The 13,292-nt window shown below is 35.1% G+C and overlaps 1 protein-coding gene across 3 annotated transcripts in view; it reads right to left on the bottom strand.

The window, feature by feature from the left end:
* LOC134691095 (neo-calmodulin-like) overlaps positions 1–13,292 on the bottom strand; it is an 82,669-nt gene that overhangs the window by 48,292 nt on the left and 21,085 nt on the right. Inside the window, exon 1 of one of the 3 annotated variants that reach the window (XM_063551323.1) lies at positions 992–1,210. The exons of the other annotated variants lie outside the window; for them this stretch is intronic. The gene's annotated coding sequence lies outside the window, so the exon portion shown is untranslated. Of the gene's footprint in view, positions 1–991; positions 1,211–13,292 lie in introns of those variants that run through there. 3 annotated transcript variants of the gene reach the window in all.

Raw genomic sequence — 13,292 nt, 5'->3', positions numbered from 1 at the left:
CAATCAAGGAAGATAAATTCTTTAAAACATAAAATGCTGATCTGTTAAACAGAGTCATTCAGCTAATGAACTAATAGTAACGGTTCGTTAAAACATAATGGACAAATGTTGTCGAAACTGGCAAAGTTCAAATATAGAATGACAGTTTACGCAACAGTATGTACTCTGCGACCTACGCATAGAACACTGAGGGATCCAGCCATCTTTAAAAGTGGGCGGTGTTCCAAAATCAGGAAAGAAGAGGGTTCTAACTATATGTCTCCATTCAAATGCATTTGTTGTCCAAAGTAAAAGGGTTCCGGCATACCCCTGACCCCCCACCTTTTGGATGCGCCACTGAAGTAACAATTGAGAGAAACACAGGAGCAAAACATCAATCGAAACAGAAATGAATTGCCAATGGAAGTTTAGCAAACAGCAATACACAACAAATGTTTCAATAAAAATTATCTAAGTGTATAAAATGAATAATATTATATGAGAGTGTTGCCCTGGTTTTTGAATCCTGAAAACTCTACTCCACTTTTATAATCGAATGTTAAAATAGCGTCGATGTCACTTATGTCACAACGACTTGAATAAAAAGAACACATTATATGGCAATTGTGATAAATGGATGCTGTATTATGAGAGTCATTATTTGATCATTGAATCAATATGCTGAAAACAATATAAAATTATTCGATCAGGTTAAATTTCTTGCCCGAAATGATGATTTAAAGATCACAATAAGTTCAGTCGTAATGTGACATCATAGACATGCACACATTTGCGACATTATCATACACTTTAATAGATATGTTACAAGCATATAAGACCTACGTAGTAGGTCCTTTTGTCAGATTTTAGAGTCCCCAACCCCCTTTCTTTTTTTCTGAAAAGCAGCCTGGAGGTCCAAACTTACAAACGGTGTGATATGTGACAGCTCCAATAACTACTAGTATCCTGAGTGCATCTGAAATTTATATTCGTAATGTGTATTTATATATACCTTAATGCAAATTACATGCCATCTTGTGGAAAAAGGACAATAGGTCCAATATAAAGACAAATCCTCAAGTTAAATCCTGATTGGTCTACAAGTTAGTTTGAAAGTTGGTCAAGAGTGTATTTCAAATTAAAAACGTCCGCTTATGGAATATGTTTAATCCTCATGAAAAGTCCTTAAAACGATCCAGTATTATTTGTACAATTCCTTACAACAACTAACTCAGTTTGGGCGTTCACAATTGATTCAACAGCAAATATGAAACTAAGCAAAAGCATGTCAACAAAAATACTGCTTGCTTAACACCATCTTCACAAACCTTGACAAAAATAGTAAACTACAATCATCCGATAAATACCCGATAAAATGCTTCTGAAGCTTAATAATCTGATAATATATAGTAATTATACTATCACCTATCTAATGACGTACGTGTTTTTGTCACAACTTTTGGGGATTAATGATGCATGCTTACTTTTCGGTCATTAGGTAAACTTTGGCACGGCATCATGTGACCTCGGCTCTTAATCCGATTATTGTTAATTGCGTCTGACGATTAATGGTCAATTAACATTGCTATACATCTGACAGTTAACAACGATTTCGTTTCAAAAGATAATCTGGAAATAACTTTGAAAAATCAAAAACGATAGAAAAAACGATTGTCGATGAACGCAAGAATTCTTAATAAAAGAGATTTAAATATAGGGGAAATAAAAACGCTTTTACTTTCTGAATAAACTCAAACACAATGTTTAAGAAGCTTTTCTAAGACATCGTTATCAATAAATCGACTGCAACTTTGATCACATATTTCGTCATGGATTGGCAGACACAAAGTTTATTGAGCCTCGAACTAGGAGGAACAAATCTCGATGGAGCACCTATCCATTTGATATCAACTACCTTTACAATTTGAAAATGACATCGAGAATCAAATGCAATTGGAACTCCCTTTTTAATGGTCAATCATTTGACCGGGGACATATCGTTAGGCCCCCTTTTATCCTTTGTTAGGGTCCCCCGGCCTTTCATAACTGGATGGTTGTGCACCTGTTCAATGTTTAGATCTTGAATTTGACTAATAGAACGACAGGAATTTCGACTGTTATTGTATTGTTATAAGAGGATACACATGTTTGTGAAAAGTACAGAAAATCTCCACCAAGAGCTGCAAACCACAAATATATGACCCTCGGAGTTGTTGCAAATGTGTTTTAAAGTGCCGAGCCTGTTTGCGACACACTTTCTATACGTAGCCCCGGATATGACGTCACCAAACCGACCATGCCTGTGTATTTTTTAATCCGGCAAATGTAAATGGAGACACCTTTTCGGCATGGATTTTGCATCAATTTTGGAAAAGGATAAGGAGATCAAGTAATTTCTTGAATTATGTGAATACAAATATTTTGTGAATTTCGTAAAAAAATCAAGTTATTAAATATTTCAAAAAACATTTCAGAATTCAGTTATGACAACAAATCAGTGTAATTTTTTTCTTCAGAAAAATAAATGCCTACAAACAATAAAAGAAATCTATATGAATCTATACTCACAATGCAGGCCATTTCAATAGCACTCCAATGTATAAAAGGACAAGTTTAAGAGTTTAAGATAGTTTAATTTCGTTTAAATGGATCTTCTAGTCAAAGTTTTAACGTTCATTCATGATTTTATTTAAATAGATTTTCATTTAAACTTCAATTTAACAAATCCGTATTCTAAAAGTTTCAATCAGGTATGATAAGGTTAAGTTCAAACGATTTTCTAACCTTGCATTATGCGATAAATAGGTAAATTATTTTGTGAAAAATGTTTTTATAGATGTGCATGCTTCTTAAATAAAACTAGAACACACCCGTGATATTATGGGTCCGTGACTGATTTTAAGTATATAACTATGCGCAAGCCTTATTTTAGTATTAGTATTGTCATCTGAAAAAGTCATGCCGATTATAAGATACACAGTTTTTTCTCTGCTTTCAAAACTTTCTGTTTGAACCCGTCGAACTGAAACGTATCAATTATTGGTAATATTAATTATTTGGAAAGCAAAAGGTCCTTGAATGGAGTATTTTTTAATCAACAGCATTGTCCTATATTAGTTATAAAAAAGTTGGATTCTTTGATTTGCTGTTTTACGTCATGCCCTCTAACAAATTGAAGTGTATATATAGCATATTAATCCTGAATACACCGTTTAGTGGTGCGCCTGGCAAATGCGGAACGTACATATACATATATATATAAAGTTGAATTCTGTGATTCGTCGTTTGTACGTGATGACGGCTGACAAATTGGACCTCGTAACTTTAGTATTATAGATATATATACACAATGATGTGTGATCCGAATTTAACTACCGCACGACCGACAAATTACCACGTATATAGTTGTCCTCAGTACCCTAAAAGTATTTGTCATTATAATTATTAACGTCATATAGGGCTACAGCTGGGTTCCCGCTTAAGTCGCCAGGTGTTGCTACGAAATAAAATACCTCAGTTCAACAGGTCACTTTGGGACACGTTTTTATTGGTTAAACCCTTGAAGCTGGAGTGATATTTATGTATAGAGAGACAGTTGCATCGTTTGGATCTTACGTAACAGAGTAATAGGGTAGTGGCGGATTCAGGAGGAGGGTTCCGGGAGTTGAACCCCCTTTTATCTTGGACAATCAATGTATTTGAATGGGGACATATAGTTTTACCCCCCCCCTTTTGTCCTGGTTGGGAACCCCTTTTTAAAATGGCTGGATCCACCCCTGTAGGGGAGGGTTGAGGTAACAAAACACATATTTAATCCCGCCGCATATTTGCGCCTGTCCCAAGTCAGGAGCCTCTGGCCTTTTATTTTCTTATGTATATTTCGGAGTTTAGTATGACGTCCATTATCACTGAACTAGTGGATGCGGTATATGCTCGATGCATTTAAGACCCATTGCTGGCCTTCGGCTGTTGTCTGCTCTTTGGTCGGGTTGCTGTCTCTTTGATTCATTTCTCATTTCCATTCTCAATTTTATACATAAAAGAGGGACGAAAGATACCAAAGGGACAGTCAAACTCATAAATCTAAAACAAACTGACAACGCCATGGCTAAAAATGAAAAAGACAAACAGAAAAACAATAGTACACATGACACAACATAGAAAACTAAAGAATAAACAACACGAACCCCACCAAAAACTAGGGGTGATCTCAGGTGCTCCGGAAGGGTACGCAGATCCTGCTCCACATGCGGCACCCGTCGTGTTGCTTATGCGATTACAAATCCGGTAAATAGTCTAATTCGGTAGATCAAATTCGTGAAAGCGAAGGGGATTGTAGTTACGACGTAAGGAACATATCCGATATCATTTATGAAACGGTTATTCCATAACGGTCAACCAACTCGTGATGGCGTCCGTAAAATTTACGAAGGGATGATAAAACTCGAGTGTATTGCAGCATTTGTGTCTTACAGGAATTATGCGGTTTGTACTCATAGTACCCGTGTGTGTTGAGTATCTTTTGGGTTTTACACTTATGTATACACCTACTCCGGTGTGAATTGCATTATGAAAGTCCTTCAGTTTTTATAGACACAATTTTGTATCGTTCGTCGAGGTCTAAACTTATATAAACTCTGTATGGTTTTATTTGTTTGGTAATGTTTTATTATATAAAGAGATAATTCGGGTACCCGCTTGCCTTTCTTGTTTATAATTAACTCCCGTAAGTTAAGCTGCGTTCGAGTGATAAGCCTGGATTACATCAAACTGATGATAGAACGTTAATTAATTAATTGATTAGTAAGCTAATGAGATGTTTTTTGGAATATAAAACAGGTATTGGTTTGTCAATTAACTTAATTAAACAAGGTCATTAAACACGTCAATGGCTTAGGTTAATTAAAAAACGACACTAAACACGTCAAAGGTTATTAAGGTTAAATCGGTATGATTACTTAGTCTGCTCACAGTGGTACAAGATTTAGAAGGAAAGGACGATAACTCTGTCTGTATGGAAGTTGATAATAAATCGTAACTACTCGGCCGTTCTCGCTATGCAGTTATTTCTTCGTGCAAACAGAAAGGCCAAGTAGTTCCGATTGAGTTGATATTATGATCCGACCATTTAAATATTGAAAGGCTATGACAATCGACGATTGTCTTGCTCGGTATACCAGTAGGGGATTTTTTGTTATACATGTACATTTTTATCACACCTAAACATATTCAATGGCGTTTTAAAAGAACCAATCAGGCAAATTTTAACTAACCCGAATAATTTCACTCTCTTCGATCGCATCATTAACTCTGGAGCACAATGACCGCAAGGGGGCACTGTATCTATTCGAGTTATAAATATAATGATTTTTTAATTAACTCGAATAATTACAGCGCCCCTTACAGTCATTGTCCTCCAGAAGTTAATTTAGCGATTGAAAAGAGTGAAATATATCGACTAGATTATTTGGTTTACGCAATTATCAGAGAAACGGAGTTCATATAAACCCTTTGTATTTCAAAGTTTTAGTCGTCAAAATCTTTCGACAAAAAGAAGAGGCAGAGGAAGTAAAATAAGTAATATGAGGCATAAATGATGTTTTATTAGCCGAAATATAATACTATAAGTGTTGCGTGCTACTTGTATAGAAACATAAGGACAAATACGTAGAAGTAAGGAACTATAGGTCATCGTAAGTTCTTCAACAATGAGTCAAACCCACAAAATAAAGTTATAATTATGTATAATACAGCTATAATACTAAAATTACGAGGTCCAATTTGTCAGCCGTCATCACGTAAAAACGACGAATCAAAGAATTCAACTTTATATATAACTAATACTAGAACACACCCGTGATATCGCGGGTCCGTGTATAACTATGCGTATGCCTTATTTTAGTATTGGTATTGTTATCTGATAAAGTCATGCCGATTATAACATGCACAGTTTTCTCTGCTTTTAAAATCTTTCTGTTTCAACCCGTCGACCAGGAACCTATCGATTATTGGTAATATTTATAATTCGGAAAACAAAAGGGCCTGGAATGGAGTACAGTATACAGCAAAATTCTAAATACACTGTTTGGTGGTGCGCCTGTCAGATGCGGAACGTACAGATAAGGTAATAGGTAACAGGTGAATATACTATTGGCATCGGTGTCGGGTTCGATTCGGAACTTCTTAATTATTGGCAATATTAATTACGTGGAAAACAAAGGGGCCTGGAGTGGTGTAATTTTTAATCAACACCATTGTACTATATTAGTTATATGTAAAGTTGAATTCTTTGATTCATCGTTTTTACGTGATGACGGCTGACAAATTGGACCTCGTAATTTTAGTATTATAGATAGTACAAAGGTGTAGATTAAAAATTACACCACTAAGGACTGACACTTTTTGCGAACTCTGTTATAATCGGCATGACTTTATCAGATGACAATACTAATTCTAAAATAAGGCTTGCGCATAGTTATATACTTTAATTCAGTCACGGACCCGCGATGTGTTCAAGTACTAGTATAATATATAATCACTTGCGACTTATATTAGGTTTTCTCATTATATATTCTAAATATATAATACTTCACGTATATGACAATTAAAGTAAAAATCTAAAGATCAAACATTTATTTATAAAAACCAATGCAAGGGCATAATAAGGTATATATATTGTATATCTGAGACTCGTAATAGTATGTAATTAAGAGGACAGTCAAACAGAGGTTAGTTACTGTTATAGTTAATAATGATTATAGATCATTACCTTCCTAACTGACGATACTAGACTCAATATCCCATTAACAACACTAAAGACAACTTAAGCATGTTAAGTACACTGGATATGCCCTGTAGTTTATCGTCATTTGTAATGCAAGGAACCGGAAGTTCATCGTTTGCGTAAGTGCGGGAATGGCATATCTATTTTTCTCTCTCTGGACAAATATTTTGGTCAAATTTATCATAAGAAAATAAAAGTTTTCAATTTATATGTTTTATTCTCTACTCTTGAAGAACAATTCCTTAAAAAAACCATGACGGAAATAGCCTCAATTCAGCTTTTCAGAATCTAAAGGACTATGGGTACTAATCTCATTGTTCGTAGTACTACAGTAAAATGAAAATAACGTAACGTCGGCGTCATTGGTTGAAATTCAACTGCTTAGAATGTTTTGAACCAACCGCAATGTTTAGATGTACGCTTTTGAAAATGTTAACCAGAAAGCTTTAGGATCTAAAATGTCGAATTTAATGAGATGTGCCAAAAACAATAGAACTGTATTACAAGTACCATTGTCCAATATAAGAATGTTGGTGGTATTCAGTAACTGATGGAGAAGAAGTCTAGCCATTAGTGGTTCTCTCTCAACTGACCTTGTCATAAACTTAAACTGACAGTTGACGTCACCAACACCGATACATTTATAACAACATCCCCAAGTCTCGCCGTCGCGAGCTCGTTGAGGCGAGATGTAGTACCATGCCAGAGGGACCATTTTCGCAGTTTAGTACCTCCAGACAAGTCCCTTCCTCGGTTTGTTGGTTCCCTCCGTAAATTATCCAGAATGCCTTCGGAATAAACAAATATTATGATTTCAAGAATTTCAATAACGGCCCGAGGTACCAGACTACTGCCTCGGTTACAAAACCCTCTTATTTTGTTAACTTAAAAGAATGTTCGCTTGCCATGTTATTAAATTTTCGTCAGATGTTCAAACACATCAAATATAAGAGGAGAACTACGACACAGCAGAAACACAGCACTAAAATGTAACACACACAGAAACGAACTATATTACTAGTGTAACAATTACCATTTTCCTGACTTTATACAGAACATTTAAAAAAAAAAAGGTAAGTTGAACCTATTTTTTTGGCTAGCCAAACCTCCCACTTTAATGGTAATGTTATATATAACATTAAAATGGCAACGTTACATGACAGGACTACAATACTAATAAAAAGGGGGAACATATAGCACAGAGGAACACGCAAATGAAAGCTTTCAAATTAAAGGTACCAGGTTTATAATTTAATACGCCAAACGCGTTTCGTCAACACAAGACTAAAATTCTTATAAAATATTTGTTATTTCTAACTTAATGTTTTTGAGAACTTAAACTGGAAAATGATAAAGCGAGGATAAAATCAAGAGGGCATTTTCCCGCCAAAATTCCAATGGCTAATATCTCAAAAACAAGCACATTGGCCTATATATATATATATTTATTTTCCTTTATTAATCAACTGTCAATATAATATAATATATAGTGTTATGAAAAGCTTGTTATTTTTAAACTTATAGCAAACCTCACAAACCGCGAAACAGCGATGACGTTGCTTTGCTCAATTTTAATCAGCGGAGCAAAGCAGAGATGACGTATAACCACTGTTTCGGAGATATGTACCGTGTTACATACTAAGCTCTCGAGCATAAAGATTATCAAAAGCCTTGTGTTGGCTTGGTGCCTTTGATCGATTTACCTTGAAAGACATTTTTTTAACATCAAACGTTTTTATTTCATGGAAGATTTAGTTTGCAGTAAGAGAAATGAGATATATTTTCCATTTCTTAATTAGCTTAGTGCACTGACAAAGGCGTGCGGAAATGACTTATGATCATAATACGTTATTGTCCATACAAATCTATAAATTATCCATTATATTTGTTAATACTTCTTTTATGAATTTGTAGATTATTGCTCGAACCTTTTTCTGTGTCAATAAGTAAAAAGAGCATTAAGTTCATCTTTAATACTTCTGATTCTGAACGTAACTAGGTATTATTTTATGCTGCAAATTTAACCTGATATAACTACATAATCGCAGTTACACAACCGACAACAATAGCAAGAGCCTGTGTCGCTAACCTGAAATTTTGTTTACAATTGATGCATGTAATAATTCCATTAAGTATACTTTTGCTTTGGTTCTAGAGGTATGCCAACACTGCATTTTACCCCATTGTTTTATTTTTAGCCATGACGGCCATCTTGGTTGGAAGGCGGGGTCGTGTTATAACAATCTGTTAACATTACTGCAAGATTAAACAAAAAATTCCAATGCGTAGACCCTAAAGCTAGCACTTTCGATATGGTTGTAACTTGTATATGTATAAGGGAGCTACCATTTGATTTTTATGGGGGGGGGGGGGGTCTAGGATGAAAAATTATGTCTTGCCTTTTTTTAAGTTGTAATCTCTGTCCTGCCTTTTTATTTTTCCCTCTATCCGGTCCTGTTTTTTTTTTAGTTTATCCTGACTTTTTTTTACATGAATTGACATCCTGACTTTTTTTTTATTGCAAGTGTCTCATCCTGCCTTTTTTTTTTTACTCAAAACTCCTGTCCTGCCTATTTTTTTCAAATTTCATCCTAGGGCCCCCCCCCCCCTATAAAAATCAAATGGTAGCTCCCTAAAGCCGTTAATATTTTGCTGAAAGGTTAAGAAAAAGCCAATGGTGACCCTTTAGAAGCACAGCCTCTTTCGATTTTGATATTAGGCCTACGTTACCTCTTTCGTTATGGTTATTTGGCCGATTCGTGACTTGTTACAATCTATATCATGTATTAAAGATATTTGTTGCAAAAGAGATAAGTTTGTTAATATTATCTTATTTTTATTAGTTATTATAGTCTTTGATCTGTTGTTTATTGGAAGCAATAACATAAAGATAATTATATAGATATTGAGGGTCTACATGGGAGGACTATCAGTTATATGTTCTTCATTTTTTTAGGTCCACTTCCTCAACTTTTCACTATTTTTTGCCAAGTTTTCTCTACACAATTCATATTTTATCACCCTATTATTCTTTATTCTTCATTTTTTGTCATTTTTTTTGTCAATTCTTTATGTTTTAGGTGTAATACCACCATTGATTTTTCCCTATTAGTCTTTGTTAAATTGGCACTTTAAAAAAAATTGTACAGTATTTACCTTTATTTCAACCAAAGAAATACTTTGCATGTATAAAGTTTAATCCTTTCCAGTGATACAGTGAAAATTTCACACTACATTTCATTGCATATAAGAAAATAATCATCACCGGAAGTAAACAACCCAATTTTTACACTATTATTTACTGGTTACTTGCTTTGGTACCTATGTAACCTTAACGTTCCAAAATATTTTATAAGACCATCAAATAAAAAAAGAATGATGCATTCAGACATCCAACATAGATATTTACGACTCAGAAAAATTTAAGTGCATTGAAATGCAGGGTTAATTTTCTACAACTGTCAAATTCAAGGGAATATTTTTTTAGGCCTACTTTCGTATGCAACCGGATGTGGCGTACCATGATTTGGTGGTATTATACCTTTTACGCTTATTTTTCTCGATTCTGTTATCCCCATCAAGAACCCCTCTAATATGAATTCGGTATATTTTGCATTGTTTATGGTTAGTGTTCACACAAAACAGAAATATAAATAACACGTTAATTGCAAAGCGATACGATGATCAAGGCATCATTTATAGGGCAAATGTTGTTTTTTCCATTATCAGCATATAAAAAATTGATGTTACCATAACGGCCATTTACCAATGTTTTCCAATATATAATTTAAGCTCAGGTGTGTCTGATTACCACAATTATCTATATACTCGCAAATCGAGGACAAGTACTTATAGCTTCGTGTACATATTAGTACATGACCTCCCGTTCGGATTAACATAATGTGGGAATAATAAACATACAAGAGGAACCAAGATTAGTACAATTAATATGATCCCGAATTTAGTTACACATATAATCCTTAAAACCCTTTTATTAAGTTGTATTTCCTGAGGGTTTTTTCTTTCCTTTTTTGATTCAGTATCACGTTTTAATTGGAAGGAAAGGAAAAAAACAATGGAAGCATTACGGAGTATTGCACTAGTCCTCAAACACCAATGTTTTCACTTAATAAGAACCCGATATTGCCTACTAGTATTCGAAGAGCTCTCTTGTTCCCTTTTTTTTCACCCAATCGGAACCTAATACGGACCATTTAAAAGCCCTCTAATCCAGTGTTCAAATTTCATTTAATCGGAACCTAACGAGGACCATTTAAAGAGCCCTCTAATCCAAATGTTTTCATTCAATTGGAAACAAATGCAGACTACTGAAAGAACCCTCTGGTCCCAATGTTTTCATTTAATCGAACCCAATATGGACTTTTAGAAGAGCCCTCTGGCCCTAATATTTTCATTTAATCAGACCCAAAATTGACTAATTGAAGAACCCTCTGGTATCAATGTTGTCATTCGATCGGACCCAATATGGACTATTCGAAGAGCCCTATTGTCCCAATGTTTGCATTTCATCGGACCCAATATGGACTATTTTAAGAGCCCTATTGTCCCCATGTTTGCATTTCATCGGACCAAATATGGACTAATTGAAGAGCCCTCTGGCATCAATGTTTTCATTTAATCGGACCAAATATGGACATTTTGAAGAGTCCTCTTGCCCCTCATGTTTTCATTTCATCGGACCAAATATGGACTAATTGAAGAGCCCTCTGACATCAATGTTTTCATTCGATCGGACCCAATATGGACTATTCGGAGAGCCCTCTTGTCCCAATAGTTGTATTTCATCGGACCCAAAATGGACTAATTGAAGAGCCCTCTTGTTCCCAATGTTTTCATTTCATGGGACCCAATATGGACTAATTGAAGAGCCCACATGTCAAAATAATTGCATTTCATCAGACCCAATATGGACTAATTGAAGAGTCCTCTTGCCCCTCATGTTTTTATTTCATCGGACCCAATATGGACTATTTGAAGAGCCCACTTGTCCCAATCATTGAATTTCATCGGACCCAATATGGACTAATTGAAGAGCCCACTTGTCCCAATAATTGCATTTCATCGGACCCAATATGGACTAATTGAAGAGCCCACTTGTCCAAATAATTGCATTTCATCAGACCCAATATGGACTAGTTGAAGAACCCACTTGTCCAAATAATTGCATTTCATCGGACCCAATATGGACTATTTGAAGAGCCTTCTTGACCCAATGTTGCCATATGATCGGACTCAATATGGCCTATTTGAAGAGCCCTCTGGTTCCAATGTTGTCATTTAATCGGACTCAATATGGCCTATTTAAAGAGCTCTCTGGTTCAAATTTTGTCATTCGATCGGACACAATATGGACTTTTTGAATAGCCCTCTTGCCCCAATGTTTTCATTTAATCGGACTCAATATGGACTAATTGAAGAGCCATCTGGCCCAATGTTTTCATTCGATCGGAACCATATAAGGACTACTAGCATCTAAAGTTGAATCTCCATAAGTAAGACTTACATCAGCGATGCACTTAAAAAAACGGAAATATTTTCTATATAAATTAGACCGTTGGTTTACCCGTTTGAATGTTTTTACACTCTAGTAGTTTTGGGCCCTTTATAGCTTGCTGTTCGGTGTGAGCCAAATTGAATGCTGTGTGTTGAAGACCGTACCTTGACATATAATCGTTTATTTTTATAAATTGTGACTATGATGGAGAGTTGTCTCATTGACACTCATACATGTACCACATATTTCTATGTCTGTAGAGTTTAAATTGTCTACCTTTGCTTCAATGTTTGCAAACATTAACAGCATTCAACGAGGATCATTTGTAAAGTTTTCTAGTTATAAATCAAATCAAATTTCATGATTCCATCCTGAAATTTCTATGAAATATTGCTGGCAATCTCAAGTTGGAGAACGATAAATAATGTTGGAACGTACATTTTGTACGCACGGTCGTATCGTATGGACGGACAAGGTTAACACTTAATGCCCCCGGCATCTGATGAAAGCGTGGCGGGAGGGGGTACGCATGTATAATAGATGTCTTTCCTGACATTCCAAGATATTTCATATCTCGATAAATTATCAATGAAATCACATCTTTACACAAACTAAATAAACTGTAAAACAAGAAAACTGATGTATGCTTCTCTTAAGGATGAACTCAGCAGTCTTCTTCTTCCACTAATTTCCATACAACCTCTCTGTATTATCGCAAATAATTTCAGGATAAAAAAACTTTTGTCAGAATGAGATTTTCGGACTCCTTGGGTTTTCATCTAGTATGATAAAGGGTAAAATACAGTTTGCCGATATCTCATAGAAGACTTCAAAAATAACTAATAAAAGCATTCGGCAATCCTCGGTATATATATATATATATATAGAGAGAATCCGCTACTCTCCTTCTATCTTTAGATGAGGGTACGTAATCGGCCGAGTTTAGACGAATGCCAATAAAAGGTCATATTTTGGATATTTCTTTTGATCATAATCTGTGATAGAAGTTAAAAA

Source organism: Mytilus trossulus, chromosome 11, assembly GCF_036588685.1.
Source record: "Mytilus trossulus isolate FHL-02 chromosome 11, PNRI_Mtr1.1.1.hap1, whole genome shotgun sequence".
Lineage (NCBI taxonomy): Eukaryota > Metazoa > Mollusca > Bivalvia > Mytilida > Mytilidae > Mytilus > Mytilus trossulus.
Note: the sequence above shows the minus strand (reverse complement) of the source record. Positions and strands in the feature narration are given on the sequence as shown.